Genomic DNA, 12,104 nt, shown 5'->3' on the forward strand with positions numbered 1-12,104 from the left:
AACCCATTCAGGGAAACTGAGGCAGGGGGAGGGGATGGGACTGAGCTAAGTACACAGAGCTGGGGATAGAACCCAGGAGTCCGAGCACCCAGCTGTCCTCCCCCGCTCCCCGGCTCTAATCACTAGACCTCAGTCCCCGCCCAGAGCCAGGAATAGAACCCAGGAGTCCTGGCTCCCACCTCCCCCCGCTCTAACCACTAGACCTCGCTCGTTCTCTGCCCCCAGGGGGCTGCGGTGTCTGACTGAGCTTCCTGGTGGGACTAATTTATCCCTGCTGAGCCCCCTGCCCCCCGCCACATCCTCCCGCCCCCCCCAGCTACATCCTCTCCCACCCTTCCCCCCCACACACTCCACACACGCAGCTTTGGGTCCCCCGGCTCCTACAGAGGCCCTCCGCGCTCATGGCTGCCCCCTGCCGGCCGCGCTCGGGGCTGCACGGTGTGTATCTTAGACCCCGTAATGCCCGAGGGGGATTCCTCGCCTGCTCTCTGGGGCTGCGCTGGGGCTGTCAGGGCCCTGCTATCCCCGGACAGGCTGTGGGGCACCCTGAGGAAGGGGCACCGGGCTGCCCGGGGGTCGATCGGCTGGAGGGGGGAACGTCGCCCTGTCCCGTAGGCTGAGACCCGGAGCGGGGAATCCACAGCTCCAAGCCTAGTGCTGCTGTGAGTGTCTGGAGAGCGGGGGAGCAGGGGGGCTAGGAGCCCGGATGCCTGGGTTCCATCCCCTGGTCTGGGAAGGGAGGGGGGTCTAGTGGTTACAGCGGGGGGGGGGCTGGGACCAGGACTCCTGGGTTCTCTCCCCAACTCTGGAGGGGAGTGGGGTCCAGTGGTTAGAGCGGGGGGGCTGGGAGCCAGGACTCCTGGGTTCTCCCCCCAGCTCTGGGAGGGAAGTGATGTCCAATGGTTAGAGCAGGGGGGGCTGGGACCAGGACTCCTGGGTTCTCCCCCCAGCTCTGGGAGGGAAGTGATATCCAGTGGTTAGAGCAGTCAGGCTCACAGCCAGGAGAAGGGGGCAGGCCTGTCCCTTGTGGGGAAGAGACCCAGGAACTGACTAGAATATGAAGGGGGGGAAGGGGAACGTGGGGGGACAGAACCCAGGAGTCCTAACTCCCAGCCTGCCCTCCCATCCCACTGCTCTAACCACTCGACCCCATTCCCCCCCATTGGATGCCCCCCTGGCTTATCGATCCCCCGGTGCCGGAGCAGTGCCACTGTGTCAGAGCGCCCCACACCGGTCGGGAGATAGGAGGGGATTGACGGCCCCAGCATAGCCCGCACTGCGCTGGCGGGGAATCCCCCTCGGGCATTACGGGGTCTAAGATACATACCGCGGGCCACCGAACGTGACCCACAGAGGGGAAGCACTGAGCACAGTGGCCTCCATAGGAGCCGGGGGACCCAAACCTGCGTGTCTGGACTGGGGTGCGGTGGGGTGGGGGTGAGAGAATGTGGGGGCGGGGGGCTCTGCAGAGAAAGAGCCAGCCGGGGAGCTCAGTCAGACATCACAGCCCCCTGCAGGCAGAGAACAAGCAAGGTCTAGTGGTTAGAGTGGGGGCGGGGGCTGGGAGCCAGGACTCCTGGGTTCTCTCCCCAGCTCTGGGAGGGGTGTGGGGCCTAGTGGTTGGGGGGGGGGCTGGGAGCCTGGACTCCTGGGTTCTCTCCCCAGCTCTGGGAGGGGAGTGGGGCCTAGTGGTTAGAGCAGGGAGAAGGGGGCTGGGAGCCTGGGTTCTATTCCTGGCTGGCATAAGATTTCCTCCCTACCAATCGGGACTGCCAGTCCCGCCCCCCACTTTCCTGTGGGGCATGGCTCCAGGGGGCAGTTTCACTTACCGCCTGGGGGGATCCGTGCCTGGAGGCTCAGGGGATCACTGCCAGGAGAAGGGGGGAGGCCTGGCCCTTGGGGGCAGAGACCCAGGAACTGACTAGGATACAAAGGCTGGAAGGGGAATGTGTGGGGAGAGAACCCAGGTGTCCGGCCTCCCAGACCCCCCCTGCTCTAACCCACCAGACCCCACTCCCCTCCCACAGCCAGGGCAAGAACCCAGGAGTCCTGGCTCCCAGCTAAGCTAATCCCCAAGACAACTAGAGCCCCTGCCGCCCCCCTACAAACCTTCCCAATGCCCCCCAGCACCAGGCTTCCCCCTGCTCCCCAGCCTGCCTGCCCCCCCACCCTTGCCTCTGGCTCCCCTCCCCCACCCCTGTACAGAGGGCCCTGGCAGGGTGATGTGGGGTGGGGGAGGGGCCACCCCCCCCCCAGTTTCCAACACCCCCTTCCCCTCCCCCCGCAGCTCACCCCAAGCTAGCGGCTGCTTCAGTCCTTCCCCGACTGATGCTGCAGCTCTGGCTCTGCGGGGCCCCCCCACCCCCCCATACACTCACTTCCTCCGCCCCTATTTCCTGCCCCTGCCCCTCGCGGTGGGGTGGGGCTGGGAGCCAGGACTCCTGGGTTCTCTCCCTGGCTCTGGGAGGCCTAGTGCGTTAGAGCAGGGGGGGCTGGGAACCAGGACTCCTGGGTTCTCTCCCTGGCTCTGGGAGGGGTGCGGGCGCTGGTGGTTAGAGCAAGGGGGGTTGGAAGCCCGGACTCCTGGGTTCTCTCCCTGGCCCTCTCCCTGTCTCCAGCCCACAGCCCTCTCCGGGCTGAGACTTACTCCCAAGAGTGAAGGGGAATCAGTCTCTGGCCTCGCTGGGTGCCAGGACTCCTGGGTTCTCTCTCTGCCCCTCCAGTGCATCTGGTCTCCAGCAGAGACGGGGGAAGTTGGAGACCCAGAGACCCCAGCCAGCCAGTGAGACCCCCCCCAACTTCCCAGCCAGCACCACCACTTACAGCCCGGCCTCCCTGGGGGGACCCCGGTGTCCAACTGGAGAGGGGCGCCTGGCATGGGGCAGCATGGCACAGAGGGGCCTGGCTCCTTCCAGGGGGGCATTGGGGGAAAGCACATATAATGGGGGGGTGCACGGGATGGGGGGGGACAGGAATACACTCCCTCTAGCCTTTGGTCCTCCCACTCACAGCTGGCAGGGCCCGTCTGAACCACCGGGCCCAGACCCGCTCCCAGCGCTCCTGAAATGCGGCCACCTCTGGGGTGGAGAAGAACAGGGCTGGGACAGCCCACAGCAACGCTGGGGGTGGAGAGAGGAGACTGCCGGGGGGAGTGCGCCCCACAGCACAGCCCCCCCACCCCCACCCCCACCCCCCAGCATGCACCTGAGGCCTCGGGGCCAGCCCTGACACACAGGAAGAAACTTTCCTTCCTGTGTCAACACCCGAGGTCCTGAGACACCTTCTGCTCCCGGAGCCAGGTGTGTCAGCCCGAGAGCCCCACACCCGCCTTGCCCCCGCCCCACCCACTTGGCGCGGGCCTCCCTTCCCTTACTGCCAGGGAGGTTATTTCGGCCTTGCCTGCCCTGGGGTGAGAACGCCACCCTGGAGACCTCAGGGCTGGAGAGGGAGAGGATAGAACCCAGGAGTCCTGGCTCCCAGCCCCCCGCCCCCGGCTCTAACCCACCTGGCCCCACTCCCCTCCCAGAGCCGGGGAGAGAACCCAGGAGTCCTGGCTCCCAGCCCCCCTTCTCTGACCCACCAGGCCCCACTCCCCCCCCAGAGCCGGGGAGAGAACCCAGGGGTCCTGGCTCCCAGCCCCCCCTGCTCTAACCCACCAACCCCCACTCCCCTCCCAGAGCCAGGGAGAGAACCCAGGAGTCCTGGCTCCCAGCCCCCCTTCTCTGACCCACCAGGCCCCACTCCCCCCCCAGAGCCGGGGAGAGAACCCAGGAGTCCTGGCTCCCAGCCCCCCTTCTCTGACCCTCCAGGCCCCACTCCCCCCCAGAGCCGGGGAGAGAACCCAGGGGTCCTGGCTCCCAGCCCCACTCGTGCAGAGGTACCTGCCCGCAGACAAAGCTCCTTCCCCATTCCCTGAACACTGAGATCCCGACTCATTTCACGTCTCTCACTTCCTCGTTCACCGGCTCTGGCGACCCCCAGACGCTGACGCTGTGGGGCTGGCTCGGACGAGCCCCATCCCTTTCGGAGCCGGCATGCCTGGGTGCTCCCCCAGAGGAAACGCAGAGAAGGCCTGGGGACCCCTAATGGCAGGGCCAGCACTGACGGCCAGAGAGAGCCCGCAGCTGCCCCCCTCTCCGCCCCCCGCAGCCAGCGCCCCCTGCTGCCCCCCACCTCACCCCCTGCAGCCCGGCACCCCCTAGCGACGCCCTGGCTGCCCGGGGAGAGCCCACCTCTGGAGGGGAGCCCCAGGACCCCTCAGCCCACAGGGACCCACGGGAGCAATGGGGCGGGCTGGGGGGCACCTGGGGACATCTGCTGAGCCGTGCTGGGGGCCCGGGCTGGATGCTGGGTCCGGGGGGCTGGGCAGGAAACAGCCCCCGCCCAGCAGCGCAATGCGGACGCGTCCCCGCCGCCCCCCTTGTCCCCCGGGGCTCGGGCTGCGGCTGCAGACCCGGCTCTGCGGCGCCACCCACCTTCGGTCGCCTTCACGGGCGCACGGTCCCCCCCGGGGCGCAGGATCCGGGGCGCACGGTCGCCCCTGGGGATGTAGGACCCGGGGTGCAGGGTCCCCCCTGGGGATGTAGGATCCGGGGCGCACGGTCGCCCCTGGGGCGCAGGATCCGGGGCGCACGGTCCCCCCTGGGGATGTAGGATCCGGGGCGCACGGTCGCCCCTGGGGCGCAGGATCCGGGGCGCACGGTCCCCCCTGGGGATGTAGGATCCGGGGCGCACGGTCCCTCCCTGGGGCGCAGGATCCGGGGCGCAGGGTCCCCCCTGGGGATGTAGGATCCGGGGCGCACGGTCCCCCCCCGGGGCGCAGGATCCGGGGCGCACGGTCCCCCCTGGGGATGTAGGATCCGGGGCGCACGGTCCCTCCCTGGGGCGCAGGATCCGGGGCGCAGGGTCCCCCCTGGGGATGCAGGATCCGGGGCGCACGGTCCCTCCCTGGGGCGCAGGATCCGGGGCGCAGGGTCCCCCCTGGGGATGTAGGATCCGGGGCGCTCCGGGCCCGGGCCGCTGGGTCCCGCCCGAGGATCCGGGCTCAGCCGCCCTTTGTCCCGCACACGCCGCCGGGCTGCTGCAGGCGGCCGCTGCCTGCGCTCGGGGCAGGCGCCGCCGCCTCCATGTGACCGGCCCGGGATGGGGGGCGGAGCCGGGATGTGGGGGGACGGGGGGCGGGGGCGGGGAGAACACGACTGGAGTCCCGGCTCCCGGCCTGGGACGGAACCGGCAGCGCCCCCAGCCTGGCACCAAGACCCCCACCGCATCCTGGCACGGCGCCCCCCAGCCTGGTACCGCCCCCCCGGCCTGGCACCGCGCCCCCCACCTAGCACGGCACCCCCAGCCTGGCACCACACTCCCCATCCCGGCACTGCGCCCCCCTGCCTGGCACCGCACCCCCAGCCTGGCACCGCACCCCCATCTTGGCACCACGCCCCCCAGCCTGGTACCACACCCCCAGCCTGGCACCGTGCACCCCCACCTGGCACGGCACCCCCAGCCTGGCACCGCACCCCCAGCCTGGCACCGTGCCCGCACCTGGCACCGTGCAATCCTGGCACCGTGCACCCCCACCTGGCACCGCGCCCCCCAGCCTGGTACCGCCCCCCAGCCTGGCACCGTGTCCCCCACCTGGCAGGGCACCCCCAGCCTGGCACCATGCCCTCCTGCCTGGCACCGTACCCCCACATGGCACTGCACGCCCAGCCTGGCACTGCACCCCCATCTTGGCACCACGCCCCCCAGCCTGGTACCGTGCCCCCCATCTTGGTACCATGCCCCCACCTGGCACCATGCAATCCTGGCACCGCGCCCCCATCCTGTCATTTCTGGTGAGCCGCCAACCACACCCCAGGCCCCAACCTGCTCCCCGGCCGGCCTTTGCCCCCTTTATCTCCGGGTGTGGCTCGCGGGGAAGGGGGCTGAACCGCTCACCCATGTGTCCTAGGCCCCACACTGCACCCAGACCAGCGATTCTCCTCCCCCCCAAGGGCTTCCCCAGCTCCCTCCCCGGCCCGGTGGGGAGCCCAGCAGGGGGCGCTCTCCCCTAGGCACCAGGGCGGCGCTAGGGGGCGCTGTTGCTAAAGGGGGCCCAAGGCTGCAGGAGCCACGTGACTGTCCCCCGCGGGCCTGGGGCGCCTGTGGCCACACTGAGCATGCGCACGCGGACCGAGCCTGCGCAGCGAGCTCGGCTGACGCCACTGCCCTTCTCCCTGCCCGCCCTTGCGCCCGGGGCTGGGGGGCCGCTGTGGGGGCGGGGCGGAGCAGGGCGCTGGGCGGGGGGGTCCGGCAGCCGGAGGCGGGGTCAGGAGAGGGGCAAACTCCGGGTGGGGGGGGCCATTCCCTCTGTTCCACGTCCAGTCGCCAGGGGGCGCTGGGCTGCAGGGACCGGGGGGGCAGCAGGGGGCGCTGGGGCTGCAGGGAGTTGGGGGAGCAGCAGGGGGCGCTGGGCTGCAGGGAACGGGGGGGGCAGCAGGGGGCGCTGGGGCTGCAGGGACCGAGGAGGCAGCAGGGGGCGCTGGGGCTGCAGGGACCGGGGGGGGCAGCAGGGGGCGCTGGGCTGCAGGGACCGGGGGGGGCAGCAGGGGGCAGCAGGGGGTGCTGGGCTGCAGGGACCAGGGGGGGGGCAGCAGGGGGCGCTGGGGCTGCAGGGACCGGGGGGGGCAGCAGGGGGCGCTGGGGCTGCAGGGACCGGGGGGGCAGCAGGGGGCAGCAGGGGGCGCTGGGCTGCAGGGACCGGGGGGGCAGCAGGGGGCAGCAGGGGGTGCTGGGCTGCAGGGACCGGGGGGGGGCAGCAGGGGGCGCTGGGCTGCAGGGACTGGGGGGGCAGCAGGGGGCGCTGGGCTGCAGGGAACGGGGGGGCAGCAGGGGGCGCTGGGCTGCAGGGACTGGGGGGGCAGCAGGGGGCGCTGGGCTGCAGGGAACGGGAGGGGCAGCAGGGGGCAGCAGGGGGCGCTGGGGCTGCAGGGAGTTGGGGGGGCAGCAGGGGGCGCTGGGCTGCAGGGAACGGGGGGGCAGCAGGGGGCACTGGGGCTGCAGGGACCGGGGGGGGCAGCAGGGGGCGCTGGGGCTGCAGGGAACGGGGGGGGGCAGCAGGGGGCGCTGGGCTGCAGGGACCGAGGAGGCAGCAGGGGGCGCTGGGGCTGCAGGGAGTTGGGGGGGCAGCAGGGGGCGCTGGGCTGCAGGGACCAGGGGGCAGCAGGGGGCGCTGGGCTGCAGGGACCGGGGGGGGCAGCAGGGGGCGCTGGGCTGCAGGGACCGAGGAGGCAGCAGGGGGCGCTGGGGCTGCAGGGACCGGGGGGGGGCAGCAGGGGGCGCTGGGGCTGCAGGGACCGGGGGGGCAGCAGGGGGCTCTGGGGCTGCAGGGAGTTGGGGGGGCAGCAGGGGGCGCTGGGCTGCACAGAGCAGGGTGGGGGCAGTAGGGGGCGCTGGGCTGCAGGGGGCGCTGGGCCCTAGGGGGGGCGGGTTGAATGAGCCCTGTCCTAACAGCTGGAAGCCCGGGCAATGGACAGACCCTGATGCTGGTTGTCTCCAGTCCCTTTATTTGGCCGCCGCATAGGATCCGCCGTGGTGCCCATGGGGGCTGAGCCGTGGGTCACATGCACGGCTTGGCCACCCCCGAGCTGGGGGGGAGGGATGTGCTTCAGAAGCAATAGCAGCCCCCACCCCAGAGGTGGCCGCATCTCCACAGCGGGTGAGGGATTCCCCCGCCCCACCCCAGAGGCAGCTGTGTCTTGGGTCTGAGAGTAGGGGAAGCCCCACGGAGAGCGTGGGGTGATGGGACAGGCAGTGGGGAGGAGTTGAGACTGGGTGGGGCTCGGCTTCCACACGCCCACAGAGCATCTGGCCCGCGGCGTTAGGTGGACCAGCAAGGAAATAGGGCACACGTGGAATTGGCTTCCTGAGTCTGCAGAGAGCCTGAGTCCGTCGCTCCCTGGGGCATGACCTGCCCTGGATGAGACCCCACGATGCCCTCGGTCTGGCGGGTGCGAGGACCAGGGGCTGTGCAGCAGACCCTGCCGCGGGGGGGGAGGCTGTGTGTGACAAAGTGGGAATGTCCTTCATGTTTTGTCTGAATACTGGGTGAGTGCCTCAGTTTCCCCTCGGTGTTACTCAAGCGTTTGTGACCCGTCTGGCCGCAGGGGCTGTCAGTTCCTGTGCTCACGAGCTCCGGTCTAGGCTGTGTTCCCCCCGTCTCCGGAACCTGCCACGCTGGCTGAGAGTCGTGGCCGACTGCGGGGTCGGGGTGCAGGGCCCTTTGGGGGAAGCAGCCTGTGACCCCCCCGTTCAAGGAAGAGGGCTGCAGAGCGGCCCAGGGCCAAAGCAGGGCTGGTCGGGAGAAGCGCCGGTCTGGTGGGAGGGGCATGGGAGACAGGCAGGGGCAGTGGGGGGGCTGACGGTTCTCCCCACGCGCATGGGGCGGGCGAGCCCCAGGAAGGGAAGAGCTGGTGACCCCGAAGGCCAGCGTTGGCCCAAGGACACGCGTGCCCCTCACACGTAGGTCCGCAGCCAGTCCCTCGCCTGGCACTCGGGGCCCGGCGGTTGCCCGCAGCCAGAGTCCCTCCTGCTGGCGGCACCGTGGGCCCGCCGGCCCGGCTTGCCCGTCTCCTCGGCCTCCCGGCAGATCTGCATGGCCCGCGCCAGGCTCAGCCCATCCTCCCGGAGCAGCCGGGCCCGCATGGCCTCATCCCGGCAGCCCAGCACCAGCTGGGCCCGCACCAGGGACTCCCGCCGGGCCCCTGCAGCCGGCTGCGGAAGAGGAAGCGCCGGTAGGTCTCTCCGCGCCCCGGCAGGCAGCGCTCCTGGAGCCGGGCCGGCACCGCGGCCAGCTCGTCCTCCTCCCCCGGCAGGGCCATGGCGCTGGCAGGAGCCGCTGCCCCCGGCTCCCTTTATCCCCGCACGCCGGTGACTCAGGGCAGGCCCCGGGCAGGCAGGTGGCATGGGCCGTGCCCGCCGGCGGTGACTCACCCCTCCCGTGACGGGCGTGACGTGAGCCCTGTGAGCTGCTGCCCCGGGCGCGTCCCACGCCGGCAGGGTGCACCGCCCTGGGTACCCCTGCCCCCAATCCAGAGGGAGGGGAGGAGGAAGTGGGTGGAGCCATGGGGAAGGAAGGGAGACGGGGGGCCAGGGAACACAGGGGTGAGGTTGAGGGCATCGGCCAGGGCTGAGGCCCTTGGTAGCCACTGGGCTTGTTGTCTGGGCCCAGGCTGTCTGCCCACCCATCGCCCCCCACCCTGCCCCACCAGCCTGGTGGCATTGAGTCTCCCCCTGCCCTGAGGAGCCCGACCCTGAGCCCTGTGGGATGAGCAAGGCTGCACCATGGGAGGCCGGCTCCTTTCTGCCCCTGGGGTGCAGCCGTGGGCTCTGTGCTCCAGCTCGCTCGTCCCTGGCACGGAGGCCCCCCGAGGGGGTGCTGAGCCTGACCCCTTCCATCTCAGACAGGAGGGTTATGGGGAGACTCCCCCGGCCGGTGGGCCACGGAGAGGATGGGGAGACGGTTACACCATGTAGTCTGCACATGGGGGGAAATAAACCTTCCTGACCCCTGCAGAGGGTGGCCCTGAAGCATGAGAGTGGAGGGGAGCCAGGCAGCGCTGGTCGGGCGTCTCACTGCCCCCTAGCTGGCCAGCCTGGCAAATGAGCAGAATAATAATTGCTCGGGGTGGAACCAGGCACTTCTGAATTTTGGGGGACTCAAAATGGCCGGAAAAGGTTCGTTTCGGGTCCAATACAATGGGTTCAGGGGAGGCGCTGCGAGCCGTTTGAAGGAAAGCGAGGGAGAGGAAGGGCTCACGTCACACACCGGTTTGAATCCCCACTCTGGAGCCGACCTATGTCTGGCCATTCCCAACTAAGTGCTCCAACCATGGGGGTCTGGGTTATTCTGGGGTGGGCGTCCCTCCATCTTTCCTCTTGAGTCAGGACTCCTGGGTTCTCTCCCTGGCTCTGGGAGGGAAGTGGGGGGCTAGTGGTTAGAGCAGGGGGCTGGGAGCCAGGTCTCCTGGGTTCTAGCTTCAGCTCTACTGGGTGACATTGGGCAAGCCACTTCCCCTTTTGTGCCTCAGTTTGCCTGTCCATAAAATGGAGCCAATAACCCCCATCGATCGATTTTAAGGCCAGAGGACACGTGGGGCTCCCTCCTTCTCTGTCCCCCTGTGCTCATGCAGCGCCTGGCCCCAAAGGGCACCGGGGCAGGGACTGGGGTGCTGAGCCGCAACTGCAACAGAATGAAATAATCAGAAATCTAAAGCCCCCCCCCAGTCATTATCTCTACCAAGACCCCGGATTTCCCGGCTCACCTCCCAGTTCTTACAGGCAGGGAGCTGGCAAAGCGGCAGCCCCCAGGCCAGGATTTTGACAACAGGGAAACTGAGGCAGTGGGAGGGGAATTGACCAGGGACAGCAGCAGGGCTGGGAAGGGAATCCAGGCGCCCGGGACGCCGGTCCTGGGCTCCGTCCGCTAGGCCGGGCGCCATCCCTGGCGCACAGTTGGCGCATAGGGTATGTGTGGGGCAGGCCCAGCCGTGGGGCTGCTGCTTGGGCCCGGGAACCTGCAAGTGACTCTGGGGTGAGGCAAACGCCCGTCCCCTCCCTTGTGCAACCCCCTCCCCCCTCCCCTTGCAATCCCCTCCCCATGGCCCCTCCCCTGTGCAAGCCCCTCCCCATCTTGCTGCCGGGCAGAAACAGGAACCGAGGCAGGGGAGCTGGGCACCCCCAGGCAAATGGGGGAAATTCATTGCTAGTGGCTGACGGCAAGCAGCAGGCTCAGGGCGAGTCTCACTCGGGCTGCGGGCACCAGCTGGGCTGTAGCCCACGGCTGAAATCCTCCAGCTGTCTGGCAACGCGGCCCAGGACAAGAAACCCCCGATTACCCCCTGGCCACTCGCCCTGACAAAGAGCTCAACAGGCGGCCAGGCAAGGGGTCCTGCCCAACATCCAGGCCATGCTGCTGCCCCACAAAACTGAAAACCACAAAGCCACAGCGAAGCGACGGGTGGGGGCCGATGGCTCCAACCCCAAAGGCTGAGCCCCGCTCTCCGAGGGAGGGCTGGAAGCCCGGCTCAGCGCGATGCTGGAAGTGGAGGACAGCAGGCCAGCCTGTTACATGGCTTTGGGGAGTGCTGGGGGGAGCGTGGAAGGACCCCTTTGATGGGACCAACAAGTTAAGAGTGACCCACACAAACTGGCCTCCACTTAAGGCCGAGCTGCTGCCAGCTAATGAACAAATACTTCCTTGAATATTGTTACACAAACAGTCACATGAATCTCCCCCACCTAAGGAGAAAAACCCTGACGGCAGGCGCCCGCAGAGGACAGTTTCGGTGAGAGCTGCAGCTCCATGATTGCTACGGGGGAGAGCTGAGGCCGGCAGCTGGGGTTGGCAACGGGAGTGCAGAGGGAAGTAGGACCAGGAGATAAATCACACAGAACTGGAAAGAGCCCAGCAGAAGGCTTTCATCCAACCCATCCCTGCCCAGAGCAGGGGATTCAAACTCCCCCGCCACTCCTCGCAGGCCCCAGCTCGGGTCCAGGCGCTGCAGACTCACAGCGAGATCGAGACCCCGCTGGGCAGATCTCGGAGGATACTGACACCAGGGTTGATATGTCCTCCAGTTCCCTGAGCCTGTGCTACCTAAACCCTCCTGCCCAACCCTTCCCAACACCCCATCTGCCTGCCCCACCTCCTCCCACTTCCCTGCGGGGCTCCAGGGAGCAGGGGGGGTGTGAGAAATTCCAACCTCCCCCTTGGGCTCTGGGCTGGGATCGTCTCCAGCTGGCCAGTCCCACCACCGAGGAGACCCAGCCTCAGCCCAAAGACAGCTCTGGGCTTTTCCACTCTCCCTTCCTCGGAGCCAAGGTCCAGTTGAAAAACCAGTTTTTCCTTTCCACAAATTGACGAGCAGCAGCATCTCTGTGTCTCTTGTCCGAGCCGGGGTTTGCTCCCCTCGGTAGAGCTCATGGCAGGCTGGGGAGGGAGGGTGGCGGAGTTCATTCCAGGGTGGGGAAAGAAAGGATCTGCCAGCTGTGGAAATACCCCGGTGCCCCAGGGAAGACCTGACACCCCGCCACACACGAGTGCATCACTGAGGTGCTGGGGACAG

The sequence above is a fragment of the Natator depressus genome, chromosome 28 (genome assembly GCF_965152275.1).
Source record: "Natator depressus isolate rNatDep1 chromosome 28, rNatDep2.hap1, whole genome shotgun sequence".
Lineage (NCBI taxonomy): Eukaryota > Metazoa > Chordata > Testudines > Cheloniidae > Natator > Natator depressus.